This window comes from Neopsephotus bourkii, unplaced genomic scaffold (genome assembly GCF_033783945.1).
Source record: "Neopsephotus bourkii isolate Nb327-2 ecotype Australia unplaced genomic scaffold, CSIRO-AGI_Nbou_v1 NB_1820, whole genome shotgun sequence".
NCBI classification, from domain to species: Eukaryota; Metazoa; Chordata; class Aves; order Psittaciformes; family Psittacidae; genus Neopsephotus; species Neopsephotus bourkii.
Window position 1 is genome coordinate 8,557,546 of NW_026902293.1, and position 16,362 is coordinate 8,573,907.

The 16,362-nt window shown below is 40.1% G+C and overlaps 1 protein-coding gene across 2 annotated transcripts in view; it reads left to right on the plus strand.

Annotated features, from left to right (window-relative positions):
• The window catches only part of KCNB2 (potassium voltage-gated channel subfamily B member 2), a 191,073-nt gene that overhangs the window by 58,069 nt on the left and 116,642 nt on the right, over positions 1-16,362 (plus strand). The window lies entirely within an intron of this gene.

Here is a 16,362-nt window from a genome sequence, read left to right on the forward strand (position 1 = left end):
TCAAGCACTAATAGCACCACCTTTACTTGAAGTTATCACTGTTTCCTGATAAGCAAGAAGAAATTCTTACTGGAAGACTGTCTTTGTTCATTTTGTGAAATGCCTAGGATAATAAAGGCCACCATAATAAATAGGATAAACCAATTAAAAATAGTAGTAAAAGACAATATTGGCAGCTGTTTGCAAGTAATAAGTCATTATGAGCCACCTGGACTTCTCACGGTAGGCATACCTCACATCTCCTCTCTAATATCTGCCTTGCCCCACAGAAGGGGAATTAGAAGCAGTTCTAGCTACTTCTCTCACACTAAACCAAATGAACTTCAGTCACTTCCCACAGAAAGCAGCATACTGACTAAACAGAAAATTTCCATCATAGATGGAGTAGGGGAGCAAGGAGCTTTCAGAGGAAAAATAAGTAACACTATTCATAAAGCGCTTTTAACAAAAAAGGGAAAAAGTGCAATTTTTGGACCAGTTGTCACCTCCTCTTAGGGACTTGCAGGACACTCTCTTGTTTTTTTAGTTCTCCCTGCTGTTTCTCTCCTCTGTCCCAGCTGTGATGATTCCCCACTAGCAGGAGCTGGGCAGGAAAGGCTTGACTGGGCAGCTTTACCGGTCTCCCAAACATCTTACAGCATTTTTTAAAACAAGCATCAGTACCTGAATCATTTTATTGCAGGGAAGGACCTTCATAATTATTTTCTAGACACTGAATTATTGGTTACTGATGCATTTTTCTGTGTTGATCCTTGATTTCTAGAATTAGATTTCTAGAATTCTAATTTTTAGAATTAGATTTCTAGAATTGGTCATTTAAAAGCATATAAAATGCATTCATTTTGCAAACCAGAAGTATCTGCTTGTTTGGGTCTTCTTTTCTAGTTTATATTTCTTAGTGGCAGGGAGATGAGACACATACATACTTGGGATACTGAGGTAAGTGTGTCCCTTTTGGGGATGCTCCTTATTTTCTGAAGCACAAAATAACACTTACTGACTCTCTGTCTCAGGACACCAGGGCAGTGGTGGAATCACTGTCCCTGGAAGTGTTCAGAAACCATGTAGGTGAGGCCTACAGTGATACGCCTAAGTAGAGTTCTTTGCAGTCCTGGGGTAATGGCTGGACTTCATGGTCTTAAAGATCTTTTCTAACCTAGTTGATTCTATGATTCTCTCATTCTAAGATATGATGTGGCACATGAATTTAACAAGCACGAGACAGATGCTGACAGACAGGGTAGGAGGTAGCTGTGAGAGCAAGAGAATAAGGATTTAGAGGTGCCATCTTGGAAAAATAGGACTAACGTATGTCTAATCCAAGCAGGCTGCTTGTTTATTAGGAATTCTCTGAATTTCCACCGGACACCTGATATCTCCTTGTCCAGCTCATTGTAATGAATGTGACGGCACAGCTAAGAGGTATTAGATAAATTATCAGCAAGTAAAGTAGCTTGGTTGCACTTAATCTGTACAGAAATTAGAAACCTATTTTGAGAACAGTTTCCATGCTGCAGCATGGAATATTAGCCAGGCAAACTGAGCAAAGGGCCACTTTATCATCCAGGTAGGTGTAATCCCTTAGTTTTGCATCTGCCATATCAGAGGGCTAACCCCCTGTGTGTGTCTGCTGTGCATTAAGGCTGAGGAATGGCAGAAGGATTTTGTGCTCATGGTTTATCTCATGGCAGTGGTAATGTCTGTCTCAAGGGTCAGCTGGGCTTTTCAGTTAGGAAATAGCAGCTAGTGTCTAAACTTTGATCCTTTTCAATTTATTAGAGCAATGTAGAACTATCTCCATGCTAGGTATTCGACCTTAAATAGGCACAGGGAATGAAATTCCTCTGCATGAGGCTTTCCTGCAGGACTGTGCCCTTGGAGCATCCTGTGATGCAGAAAAGGTCCAAATGCAGTATGGACCTTCTGACGAAGGGCCTGTTCAAACTCTCAGTGTCTGCATAGCCTACTTGAGACTAATGAGAAAGGAGCACCACCCTAGCTTTGACCTCTTCATGGTAAGTCAAGTATTACACATTTCTGCTTTCCATTCAGTGTGGTTACTCCTGTGAATTCACCTTTCCTTCAAGTCAGGCAAATCAGATTATGTGTTCTCCCACATATTGAGTTTTCATCTCTTCCTCTTCCCTTCAGGTTTGCCAAGGCTAATGCTATTTCTTATAAGGAAATTTTATCTGGCTTTACTGTAAATGTTTCCTTTCTTAGCTTCATGCTATGATTTCTAGTGTCACTCCAAGAAAATTCATCTTGAGAGTCATATATTTATAAAGTACTACAGGGTTCCCCACTCACCCTGCTTTTAGCCAGCTACATGTTTAATTCCTCTGGTCTCCCCCTGTGAGTCAGCGCTTTCCAACACTTCTCTTCAAATGTCTCTCGGTTGCACTGAGCATTTCTGACAGTAAGCAAAACTCAGTGCCACCTTCCTGGGGCAGCCATGTTAGGGGCTTACATAAAGGGAACACCACAGGGAGCACCAGGCCACCTCTCCTTCTCCTACTGCCATTCCTCTGCACCCCTCAACACAGTTTTGCTGCAGTTTTGCATTGCAAAATCATGTCTGAGCTGCCACCTACAGCTTCTGTGGGCCCCTTAGCATTCCTGCCTTCCTAGCATTCTCTCCTGATGAGTTTTAGGGGCTTTCTAAAGAGAGATGACCTGTCAGCGTAGTTAAGAAGAACACAGGTCCACCATAGGGAGGTTCATGGGGTAGAGCTGCAGCACCCTGCTGCTGTACCATGCCCACCAGTGGCAGAGCTGCTGTTTAATCCCCTCACCCAGTACTGGCACAGCACAGCTGCTTCCAGTTACTGCATCATAGCTTCCCTTTGGAACTGATTTTAAGGAATGAAGGTGACTTGCCTTGAGAATAAAGAAATAATTTTTATTCCAGAGTGGAATGGCCATGGAAGGGACGTATCCTGGTAGTTTTACCAGTGTAATTGTTCTGTACAGCTGCTTAGGGAACTTTTGACCTGGAGACAATCCTTAAAGTACATTTCTATTCATGTATGGCTCTGTATTTTCCCACAGTAAATCATAATTCACCATCAGTCTATTCATGTTTCTAATCTTTATAGAGCCCTTTGCATTACTTTATTATCAACATTTGGGTACTCAGCTCCTCTCTGGTTTGCATTATGTGCAAATTTCATTTCTGTAACTATTTCCTTCATCTAATTGAGATACTTGCTCTGAGTCCTGCAATCCTCAGTAGACACACAGTCTCACTACTTGATATGTTGTCATTCATCATCACCTTTTGTTTATGTTTTCTACCTGTTTTCAATCCTCATAATAATGTTTATATCCAGGGTAATTTGTATTAATTAAAAAAGTAAGACTTGTTTTGAGAGACTCCAAAATACATCACTAAAATTCAAATAGCAACTGTCAAGCATCCCTTTATTCATTACTTTTATTAATTTGACAAAGTAATAAAGTCTGCAGAAGACTCTTCATAATTGCATACTGCATCTTTCTTAAGATTCCATAATCCTCTAAATAAAGACTTTTGTTTTCCTTGTAAAATTACTTCTATTAGTGTACAATCAGTTGATCTAATCTTAAGTAGCATAAGGAGTCATTTCTCAGGTAACGCTTGCTTCAACCGGTGTAATCCAGCATAATCCCATCGGACAGACTCTGTGCCTTACAGGAGTCTGCTGTAGCCTTCAGATGCAGGTGCTTTTCATGTGTAAGACAGGAAGGAGTGTCTTAAAGTAGCACCTCTGCTGAAACAGACTGCCTTTACCATTAGATTTCTTATGGACTCTCAATTGCCTGTCACCATTAGGATGAATTAAATGCTGCGAGGATGCCTATGAAATTGTCTCAGGGTCAGCCTTCTGTTCTGTGAAGCATCCACTGATCCCTGATCTTCAGTAAGGAAAAGCTACAAATGCTCTTTCTGCAATAGCACAGTTAAACTGAAAAGATGGGAAAGGTGATTTTTAATTCCATTTTCCTGAATAAGGATTTTGCATTCATGCAAAAGATTATTATCAGCTTGTTTGTGCTTCTTAACTAGCTTGGGATTGAAAGCCATGTAATTTTCAAAAGAACAAGGCAGAGTGAAGCAGAAATCTTGAGACTCTTGTATATATCTCCTTCTAGATGAAGGAATAAGAAAAAGAATTTGTTGCCCCGTATTCAGTAGTCCACTGTACATGATTTTTTTTTTTCTAAAATAATGCATAATAATGAAATGCCCTTTGGAGGTATCATCACTAGCTATAGAGAAGACTAGACAAGTAGGTGCCTATTCTTCAGATGACTATTCTGCAGATGACTACTATTGTGTAAAATGGATTAACACAATTTTTCCCCAGCTGTCTCTTTCAGCTGCTTATGGCTCCATAGATCTGGCACCCATTGACAAGGGAAAATATGGGCAAACTCAAGACATAGGGTTTGTTTCTAGATAACCTACACTGATTTGGAGGCACCACTATTCACAGTATCATTAAAACTCTTTTGAGATCGTGATGTGCACAAACAGCTCATTGCAAACTACATCTGAAATAGGCACTAGGTATATTTTCTTATACAGGTTTTGATTACAAAGTCTTGATATTAGCTAGGAAGCAGACCACGAAAGCATTCACATTTTCTTAAAAGTGATTGCTAGAAAAACCAATTTCAGCCTTTTACAGCCTGGCACCTTATACTTCCCTCATTTTTTTCCTGTTCTTTCTGAGTGATCTACCCTCAGTATACCCTCAGTAGTCAAAGATATTAAGGATATTGGATATTAAGTGGGTATGAATTGATAGCAAACTACTATAGGAATAAAACTGAGCATGATTACTGGCACTGTGGTAGATACCAGAAGCCATAGTCATTCACTGTCTTGAATACATTTTCTGTTGGTGTGCAGAAAATTAGGCATGCAAGTCATTTAAGCCACTGTTAATGGAATTTGTGTAACTAATTAACTGTTTAGGATGCATGCTATGGAAAATTGACTTAATTGTGTCATGGATTGCCATGCTGGTCAGGTCTTTGAGTGACACTGGGGGTAACACTGTTTTTTCACATATCAGTCTGCTATCATCAGAATGACAGACTGTACAGAAATTTTCCAGAGCAATAATTACCTTTGCAGAGTAATTGCTTAGTTGGAAGGAAGTATTTTCTAGCCATAGCTACTATATAACAGAGCATCCAGAATCGAGAAGTCTAGTTCCAGGCAACTGCTTTCTCCATAGTACTATCCGGGAATGAGGACAGTGTGTTTGGGTGGACAGAAAGAAACAATTCTTTGTGTTGTAGATGATGTTGTAGCTTGTTTCATTTTTATACTTGATGCTTGAAACCAGCTGCTGAACCTCCTCTGTTGATGCAAATGGATAAGCAGAGGTTGGAGAGGTTAGTTTAGTTATTCAGCTTGTCGCCCAGCTGTCACTTCCCTTGCCAGAACACCTATGGCTTTCTGTGATACGAAATTATTGATAGATGTTCGATAAGAAAAATCTCATTACAAGTGTTAATAACACTTTTTAGGATAAAATGTAGTTTCCATCCACTCCAGCTTGGTGCCTTACAGCGTATCTTACTGCCCTCCTGCTAGTAATGTTCAGTTCAGGAAGGGCTTTGGTCCACAGCCAGTTACGTTGGTTGGTGCTTTTTGGTTGACCTCCATGAAGGCTGGACATCACCACAGTGCATTGGGAAGCATAATTACTGCTGAATTGTGTAAGGCAAAGAGATAGGTACCAGGCACGGGAACACACTGAATAACGAAAGTCAGCCTGCTCGTCTTTGCTGGGAAGGTTTTCTGCTGGTGCTTGTGACTTAATCAGATAATCAAATGTACTTCTTAAATTTCTTTTAATGAATCATAATAATCTCATTCCATAATTAAAAACACTCAAGAAATGCACTAATTTTCCCTTTCTCTGAAGGAAATATTTGTGTCAGGACTTCAAAGTGTGAGAATCTTCATTAAAGAATTACTCTGTATGTGCAGGTCCCCATTTAATTATGTCTAACAGAACTCCAGCTCTGATACTGAAATAGATAAATACTTCAGAAAGAGAAGATGAAGGAGTGCATGCTACTGAATCATCTGGAGTGCAAGAGATCACATTTCTGAGACTAAAATGAGACTTTTTTGTGCAGCACTGACAAAAATTGTCATTAACTGAATTTTTTGACCTCTCCTTCCTAGAACATCTTCCTCATGGAAGTACAGACATCTTAGCTACTCAGTAAGTTGTTTTTTTGTCAGTCTATTTCCATTAAATGAACAGAAGAAAGCAGTGATAAATCAGAGATTGAGTGCAATATTTAAAGCTAGTTTGGTTCTCCTAAATGGGCTGGCAATTTTGATGTGGGAGGAAATGCTTACAAATTAATCAAAGAATGTGAAAACCAGTTTGAAATCTCTTTAATTTTCCTTTTCTTATTTTTCCTTGGTGCTTTTTGTTGTTGTGTTTTTTTTGTTTGTTTGGGGGGTAAGGTTGTTAATGAAGCTCCCATTCCAATCTACCACGACATTTGCAGTGCTTGGATTAGAAACAAATGAGAGGAAATAAGTGTGCGTAGGCTTTTTCCTTAGCTGTAAGTAGCCACATTGCCCAGTTGGTGTGTGCATGCGTCAGCAAGGGCATCACATGCTGGGGCTGTTTCACAAATGACTTAGACACAGAAATAGCAGGCAGGTCAGTGAAGGACTTCACCAGCGGCAGATCACTTAATCAGACTTTACAAGTCGGCTGCTGAACCAGTCCCCCCCGTGCCATCCCAGCAGTGCCTGCCTCCACAGACACAGTCTTAGGGCAGGTTTATCCAAGAACTGAGCAACCCAGCCAACACATAACAAAGGTTACAGGTGTGGCAGAGAATCCTTGTAGATTACAAGGCTTTGGAGTTTGTGCAGCTGTGGTGTGCATGCCTTTCCATCATTCCTGTCTACTCTTTGGTTTTGTGCATTGGCTTTATTATTTCCCATGCAATACAGAAGTAGTTCAAGGTATTCCTCGGAAATGACTAAGCAGAAAGAGACGTGTCTTGTTTACTTCATTGGGGAAGCTCATTACACTAGGAAATGTCATGGGAAAATAGATTGGATGTTTAAATCATCCACAGGGTTATCCATAATTTGAAAGTGAACTACCAGAGGCTTAAAATGTCTTGTTCTTTTAAGATACAGTTGAAAAACAGACAGACAGAGTGTGTGTGCCCTAATTTTGCGCTTAGAAAAGTAATGTCACCATGTACAGTCATGCCATAGATGATTGTTCGTGTGACATCTTATTCAATTTGGTGGACTTCTATATGGCTGTAGTGGTATGGAGGTATCTGCATGCATTTGAAAATGGTCTGTGTACAGTAACACCAAGAAAACTGGCAGTGCTCTTATCTTGGCCAGGCCAATAAAATGCAGTATGTACAACAGAAGGAACAATTGGATTCACATGGATTCAGAAATTTGTTTGCAGTGACTTATTATTTTATGCAACATTGTTGTACTATCCACATTACTTTTCAGTCACATAATTTATCTTTTTTGCACAGTAAAATGCATTTAATTTCTGGATGAGCTCCCACTTTTATCATGTCTGCTCTCCTAGCTAACACTGGGAGCTGTAGACTTCAGAACTATTAGTCTTTGTCTTTGCAGCTACCCACTAAAGAGACAGGCTTTGTGTCGGAGGCTCAATATGTTCATATCAAGGGCTATCACAAACTGAAATCCACTATGTGCCAGAACACAGAGGGACAAATAATGCCCAGTGATGAATGGGCTGCATCCAGATCTCCTGCAGTGTGAGGAGTTGTTCCACAGCAAAACCTTTTCATCACATCTCTTGATTTTCTGCTTGGTAAATCAGAAATAATTCCTCTGCTGTACACTTTGAAGAGACAATCAAACAAATCAAGTGTAATTTCTTTGGTTCTGATCCGGAATGAAATGCATAAAGAAAACTATTCCTTTCTGAACAAAAAAGAAAAACAAGCAAATGAATGAAAGCAGAAATATTGCATTGCTTTTTTTATTGTCTCAAAGTAGTGGAATACTGGTGATGTATCATTATCAAATGTATTCAAATATGCATTGTTATAATTTGATATATTTTATAATTTTTGTATAATTTATCACTATACATAATTTTATTCTATTTTTATAGAATCAGAAAGTCCATGTAAAATAATTGGGCTTGGATGTATTAGGAATTAATCAGGTTTACTTCATCCACATATTTTTGTCCATTTAAGGATAAAACAATAGGAATGATGCACAACAGCCAACATTTTATTTGCATTTGACATAAACCTGCAAATTCATTAGTGGAAATGAGTTTTTAAGAAAAGACTGTGCATAAGTATGTTTAGTCATTCAGTTAAGGAGGAGAAGCAATGTCTTGTGATGGATGCCTCAGTGCAGCTTAGCCCCTACCTTGGGTCTGTATGATGTTAAGGGGTGTTTGTCAGGGGTGTTTGTCCTTGATTATTGCAGCTATACTAGTAAAAGCCCTAGTAGATACGTAATTTAGTCTCCGGAAGAATGCTTTCATCTGTGTAAATTGATTCTGTATGATTCCATGCAACTGATTGTATGACTTGGAAGCACTTCTAAAGTGGATGGGAGCACTCATACAGCTGAACAGCAAACTTCAGCTAAGAATATTTGGACCATATACTTTGCAATCTCTCTCTCACACAACTGAATAGTATTAATCGGAGCAGTTTGCTGGGGACTGTTTAGAAGTCTTCAAGTCGGCAGCCAATCTTAAATGCCAGCTTATTCCAAAATGCCAAAGCAAGGCCTATCACAGTAAAAATAGCATACTAAATTTTTATTAATGAGGGCATCTGTCAGCTCTTTCTTGTCCCTCATTAAAATGTCCTGATCTGAAGCAGCCATAAAAGAAGTCAGAAGGATGCTAAGTCATACAAATACTATGTGAGCTAGGATGAAAGAGTCAGTTATGGCTTCCCTAGGAGTCCTGTTCGTGAAGTAAGGCGCTGGATCACTACTCTGGATGTTTCACAGTTTGTTTCCAACTAGCTTTCCATTCAGGACCAGCTTTTGTGGAGGGTGATGATACCTTGCACCCAGGTATCATGAGACAGGAAGCAGCTATAGGTCTCACTCCTGTGGGTGCCTGCCTGCAGGAGATGAGGGTATAGAGAAGACGTGTTAGATCTGCTCTCTGTGGTGCAGATCCTAACCATTACTTCAGTCACAAGGTAGCAACAACCCCTAAATTAATCCAGTGAAATGCCACTGAAGTGTAAAATACAATGCCTCTTGTCTGCCAGCGCAGCTTTGCGGTTTTTTTCATTATCAGACTTCTTGACAAATGGATTTACTAACGAGCATTCACTGAGTGGTCTTAAGCCAATATTGGAGAGCATAATCATCAGATAATGAAGTTCATGTATGAGCTTTTCTCATTGTGAACACAATTCTATATTACGTACATCCAGCCAAAGACCAGCAATCTATCATGTGGCCTCTTTATTCAGGAAAAGTCATTCACATGCAGAAGACCTAACCCTTGCAATGAACTGCTTCAGATTAGCCTCTGCTATGAAGCTATTTTGCAAACCTCTCTAACAACTACTTCAAATAATGAAAACAGTTGAAAAATTAACAATCTGTTCAGGAAGGAAAAAAGTTACATTTCTGAAGTACATTTTTGTGTGTGTGTACATAGCACCTAGTGCTGTCTGCAAACAAAAGGCTACAGATTTTGTGCACCACCGGTCACTTCAGTTTCTTCTATTAATTATTATTCAACAATTGCTTTATTAAGGGATATGGGCTTAGATTTTCACACTTAGTTAAATACCACTTAACCCCCTGACACAATCTGCATGTAACCCATTAAATGAAATTTTTGCTAATACTATCCCAGCTAAGCAGTTGTCATTACCATTCACTATCATTAAGCTAAACAGGTTCTCTGGGATGTATCCTAATAAGGTACCATCCTGATTACGCACATCCTGATTAAGAGAAGTATGTGCTATTACACTTACTTATTTGTCCTGGGAGGAAAGGACCATATATTTCAGAATGCGTCTGACCTTACTTAATGTTAAATGCAAGGCATTCTGGATCTGATGAAACTTTGCTGCATGGCAGCCCTTATTTTGTGTCTTGATTATGTGAAGTTGTTGCTGGAATTACTCCCTAAACCCCATGTAGTTTGCTTCATTTTGAGTTTTGCCCCCAGCTGAGCAAGTGGAATGATCCTTCTGGATGGAAACTATATTCTTAATGACACTTTAAAATTTTACCCACACCATCAACCAATTAATTATGATCTAAAATATTGTTACTTGGTTGTAACTGGTTACGAGACTTAATTTCCTCATTGTTAATGGACTAGTCAATAGGAATGATGCTGTTCAATTGAAGTTGTGTAATGCCTCTCCTACCTTTCGAGTCCAGAATTAGTGTCAGTATTTATGTTTGTGTTTGTGGTATGTAGCAAAGCAATAACTTCCAAATTGCACCTTACAAATTAAACTATGAAATTAAAAGCAGTGCACTTATCTTTTCAGGCTGGGTATCTGTTCTTTGCCTATTCTGAGATGACAAAATGATCCCTAAGGAAACACCTGAAGTAGGTGTATAAATGCCGCACACTCAATTATCTCAGTGCAGATTTTATTTGGTAAAGAAGATGATTACAAGCACCCCACCCTGAGCAGCTCACAGCGTAAGCATGCGGAGAAATGGGTGCAGATAACTGTCATCCTGTTAAAAAGTGCAGGAGTCCTTAGAAATAACTGGAGTTTGCTACAGTACCCACAGGCATGTAGATGGCACAACTTACTCCCCTCCATGACAGGTTCTTCTGAACCTCTGTCCTTTGAGTGCTTCTGTGGCATAAACCCCCGACTTGGCTCATACATCTTCCCTGGCCCCATAAAGCTTGAAGTCATTTTTACAAGGCTTTATCACTATGTGCACAGCTTGGCTGCAAATTGCCTATTTCGAGGAAGTTGTGAAATAAAAAGTGGCTGTACTGAGAGTGCTGAATGCCAGTGCTGACTTTGCCTCTGTGCCTTAGAGCCATGTGTGCTTGAGAGTGTGATATACAGCATGTTTCCCAAACTTAAACACAAACCTATTTTGGCATGCACATGCATGACCACCTGAGTTAGCAGAGGCTTGCCCGCATCAGCACAAGGGAGTGAAGACATCTGCAGCTGCTGCTTCGCGTAGCTGTTCTTGTCCTCTGCTCTGCAATTACTAACACTTGAACTTCTGCCAGCAATTAAAGGTCATTAGTGGTTGCCTGGTCAGTGGGAATACTTGAAGCCAGTAATTGCTGCAGGTTTTCAGTCCTGCTGCAGGAACAGAGCTATTGGCTGAGGAGACACTGAATGTGTAGCTAGAGGCCTGATGGTGTCTGATCTGATTGCTGGTTGGTGCTGAAAGCAGCAGTCCCACTTCTCTGACCGTCTTCCCAGCTCCTGGACATACAGTCCTGCTTTTTCTGTTACAGCTCTCACCAGACCTCACAGAGATCCAATTCAACTACCTATACCCATCCTGGCAGAAAAATTATAATTTTCTTTTAGCCCATTATTCTAGTTTCCCCTAAAAATAATGAATCAAATCAGCTTACAGTGGGGTGAAGTGAGCACTAGGCCTTGTAAAGAGAAGCACCAGAAGCTTCTCTTTACAAGGGAAAAGAGTGCACTAGGATGACACTTTTGTGATAGCCAGCTGTTAGATCAGATGCCCTGACATGTCTCTGTCCGGGGAACTGCAGAAATATAGATCGACAGGATCTATCTCCTTCCCTTGGGAAGCACTCTCATTCAGAAATGGAGCTGGAGAGTAGTTATCCCCTGATGCAAGGATAGGTTGATTTTCATGCTTTGAAAAAACCTAGCAGTTGTTTTGGAAAAGAGTGAATGAGAGCTGTGTTTCATCTTTTGTCCTAGGCGAGCCATTGACTCCTGCTTTGCAGAAACATTTGAGATTTCAGTGTGGCTTACAAAAATCACTGGCTCATCTTTGGTAACTCTCCTCCAAAATGGCACATTGCCTGGTCATTAATTTTCTTGTGGTGGCTAACTTTTTTCAGCTTCTCATTAACACAGTCATTTAATTGGTGAATTTTGTCCTAATCAACACATGCCAACTGAAAAAGGCCTGTTCCTGTACAGCAGTCGGCTGGATATATGCTCATTAAACTCTCATCATGGTATAGCTTACTGAATATTTCATTTGAGGCAGCTTACTGTACTTTCTAATTTGTACATGGTTCAGTAAGAAATATTTCTCTCTGCAGCTTACCGTCAATAGCTTTTCTTCTGAGACTGTGGCTATCCCCTTAGGAAGCAAGAACCCGTATATGTCCAACAGGTAAAGGTGAAAATGGTTCATGTTGCCTGTTCCAGGCAGGCTGCAACCTCCACAAGTGCTTTTCAGTTATTATTGAGTTCCCCTGGGGGTGCTGGCTGAAGAGGAGATGCAGAGAACTTGAAGAGGAGATGCCCACGTACTGGCTTACAAGACAGACTCCCAGCATCCCTGTTTTATGAGATCACAAACTGGAGAATGAGTTAGAGGAGCATGGTGATGCTGAACGTGGAACCTCTGTGCAATGGTCAGCATCCTGCAGGTGTGTAAACCCCTTTGTCACCAGCCTGGTCCTCCTTGGCAGCTGCAGATGCTGGGCTGGGCCTCTCAGTTCTACTTGCATCCCTGTGTCCCTGGGAGAAGGGAGGTGCGGATGCTGTGCTGCCCGGGTAGGAGTTGTGGATATTGCAAGTTTGGAATGGGACCAAATGAGTGTTGCTAACTCATGCAACTTGACCACTGTGTTGAAAATCCTGAGGGTGTTACAGCCTCCTTTCCTGTAGAACCGATTCTTCGTTCCATTCATTTCATCCCACCCTCAGGCTGCAATAGTATACCAGATTTGCGAGTGCTCTGCATCCTAATGCTGTGTGGCAAGCTGATATATTTCCGTTGCTGAACCTAATAAAAATAATGGTTGTCATGGTTTACTAGCAAAACTTTAGTGCTAACTCAGAATCATGGCAAAGTGCCCAAATAGCCTACGCTCTGCATTCTGTACAGTCTCAGAGTAGTTATCAGTAATTGCACCTCCACCCCCTCCCTATTACATATACTCCATGTACCATACAATTCTTCACACTTATTATTCAGGGCACTTTTTGTTGGAGATTATTGCAGCTAACTTACCAAGAAAAGGGACACTCAATGGCTTTAAAATACAGTGTTTTCTCTTATTTATGTTGTTGTTCTGCAACTCTGCTTCATAATGCTGTTTTCCGAAATTCATTGCTAGTTCCCCATTCTATGGGGCCTTCTGAAAGATTCTTCTGATGGCACAGGGTCATATTTATAGCCTGATCTTATTCTCAGATATGTCTTGGGCAGAATAACTTTCAACTTCATATGTACCTGAACTCTGGTTATCTGATAGGAAAACACAGCAATGAAAAGCAATTCTGTTTATATAATGAATTAGATTATTTTGCCTTACAGACAAGGACTATAAGGGAAACTGCATGTATAAAAATCAACATCTGCTTTCATTAGGTTAGCATATTTACAACATTACTAGCAGAAACAGTTGGCAAGCAGGATCTCATGTTTCACAGAGGGCATTTCAAAGTCCAGAGCAAAAGTGAGACTGCTGTTTACCTCTGAATGAAGATATTCCTCTCTGCTTTGAAATGTTTCTTTTCATTCTTCTAGAGTTCACATCTGCAGTAGCTTAGGGTTAGGGCCTTTGTTGAAATTGTCATTCAGCCTCCAATTGAGAGGATCATAGCTCAGTATATAGCAAACACTTCTGCTTAGGAGCAGCTTAGTGAAAGAAGAGGAAAGTAAGTTTTCCAATATTTACGTTTAACTTCCAGGGAAGTCAGAATACGAAAGCTGTGAATGTGAAGGGGAATTATGGATTGAGGTACTAACATTTCTCAGTCCCCTGCTAGTAAAGATTCCTTAACATTGCAATCCATAGCACCTTTGTGCTTCCTGAAGTCATAGAATCATAGAGTTGTTTAGAAGGGAAGAAACCTTTAATATCATTGATTCCAACTGTTAAAGTCAATGAAGACAGCTCTGAGCTGCACAAGCCAGTGGTATAAAACCAATTACCATGTGGTGATTTGACAGCAGTATAAAAACTGGAATTGTACAGTGATCCGACAGAAGGCACAAATATTGCTGACATATAAACTTGACTGGATACTCTCATCTCCAGTTTGAAACGTCTATGTTAGAGTGTATCCAGTCAAATGGGTATATGCATCTCCACAGAACTGATCTGTTAGTTTAAAATGATAAACTAATTTGTTAAAACGACCTTGTCGAAAGTGGTATTCAAAGACTAAGTCACATGCACAGACTGGACAGAAAAAGAGTGCCTGGGGCAAAAACCTGCAAAGGGTTTGTTAATGTTTTAATCATGGGAAATGAACCTATGAAAATTAGGTCTTTATTTTGTTAAATACTGTTCAAACCCATAAGAACAAGCTGCCCCTTACTTCAGGGGGCTGCTAAACTGTAACTAACCCTGTCTTAGGTTGATGAGTAGTTTCTGTAAAGCCAGTGGTATTTAAAGAACCACAATTCACTCTTCTGAATAAAACTGTCACAATGTGGCACAAAGTAGATGAACGGGAGAACAAGTAAGAGAAGAAAAATACACCTGACCACTTTCCACGTATGAGAAAACGAGGCACAGAACAACTGTAGAACTTCTAACAATGACCCTCGACCCCAAAGCCTCTCAAGTCCTCCAAGGAGATTGCTCTCATAGCAGATGCTGTGGCTGTGCATTTTAAGGAGGCTGGGTACCCCACTAGTCCACTGAGTGAGCTACAAAAATTTGTCTCATCCTAAAAGTTCTGAGCTCCAAAATAGCTGTGCCCCTGACATCCGAATGCACCTGGTGGAGAGAGTGTGAGATGTGTGGAAAAGCAATCCAAAATGCTAGTGTCAGTGTGAACTTACACACACAAAAAAACTTACACACAAAAAAAAAAAGAAACAAAAAGAAAAGAAAAAAAGCCCCAAATTCCACCTTTTAAATCTTCTTTTATTTGAATTTTCTATGACATGAGCAAAACTAAGGCAAATATTAATTTTGTTCTGCACTATAGCTCTATGGGGAGAATAGGCGACTGGCAAAACCTAAACAATATGTGTCTGGATTCTCTTTCACTGCATTTGGTATTAGCTTTATAACCATGTCTTTAGTGTGATGGCATTTTATATTAAAGGAAGGGTTTGGGTTATAAATCAGATTTAGCTAGTAAAAGCCATGTCATGTCTTTTATTGCATTTTTCATTTGTTGTTATTATTTTATGAGAATTCAGGCTGTGTACAAGCTTCCAGCAACTGTAGATCTCCCCCCTCACACTCACACATCCTGTGCTGTTAGGAGAACGAGTAGGAATAGAAAAGAATTATCTGTGTGGAAGCCACAGGAACACTCAGTGAGTCTCAGATCTTATAATTAAATTAAAAACCCTGGAGAAGAAATCAGCCAGGGGCTGCTTTTTACAGTAATTCCCAAACAAAGTTGCAGTCACAGGAAGCAGGATTACCCCTGCTTTTTGCAAATTAGCTAATATGCTTTCTATTAAAAGCAACCACTGAACTGAATAAAAACAAAACAGTTGCAGCCACCTCTGTAGCTGTTTACTTTTCAGCCAAACACAGCCGTAAACCTAAACCTCTTTTGGGAGCAGTCCCTTAATCAGAAAGCACTCAGGATCTAAATTCATCACCAGTTCTTCCTGCAGTTCTTTCAGGCAGGCAGGTAAATAGTAACACCCAGTGACAGTTAATACCAAGCTCGTTCTTTCATACTTTCTGGGAGCACAAAAACCCCTGCTGAAGAAGACAATTGTGAAGACCACTTCTGCAACAGTCGTTCAAAGTGCTAAGAGTCCAATGGGCAAGGCTTTTATCCTTAAGAAAGTTGTGCCACAAACTGCTGTATAATGGAGATATTCATACATTGTCACATTGCATGTGATCACACTTAGCTCCTGGGTAATCCATGGAAGGGTTTTTAATTGCAAAGAAACCTTGCACAGCAGAGCAGACAAAAATTTGGAGAAAACTTCAGCCAAGCAACTACAGAGAAGTTCAGGATGAAATGATGCATTTAATGCAGTTATTCATCAAAGTTATATGGAAATATATATTATGTATGGATTTCTACCATATGGTTACTTGTTCTCTAGCTTGGTCCTAACACTTCTTCTGAAGGAAGGTCTGTGTATGGCGAAAAAAATGACAGAACTATCCTTTTGGGTCCTCCTCCACCCTAGGCAGCTGCACACTGAGAACAGGGAGGGAACATAAAGTCAATATG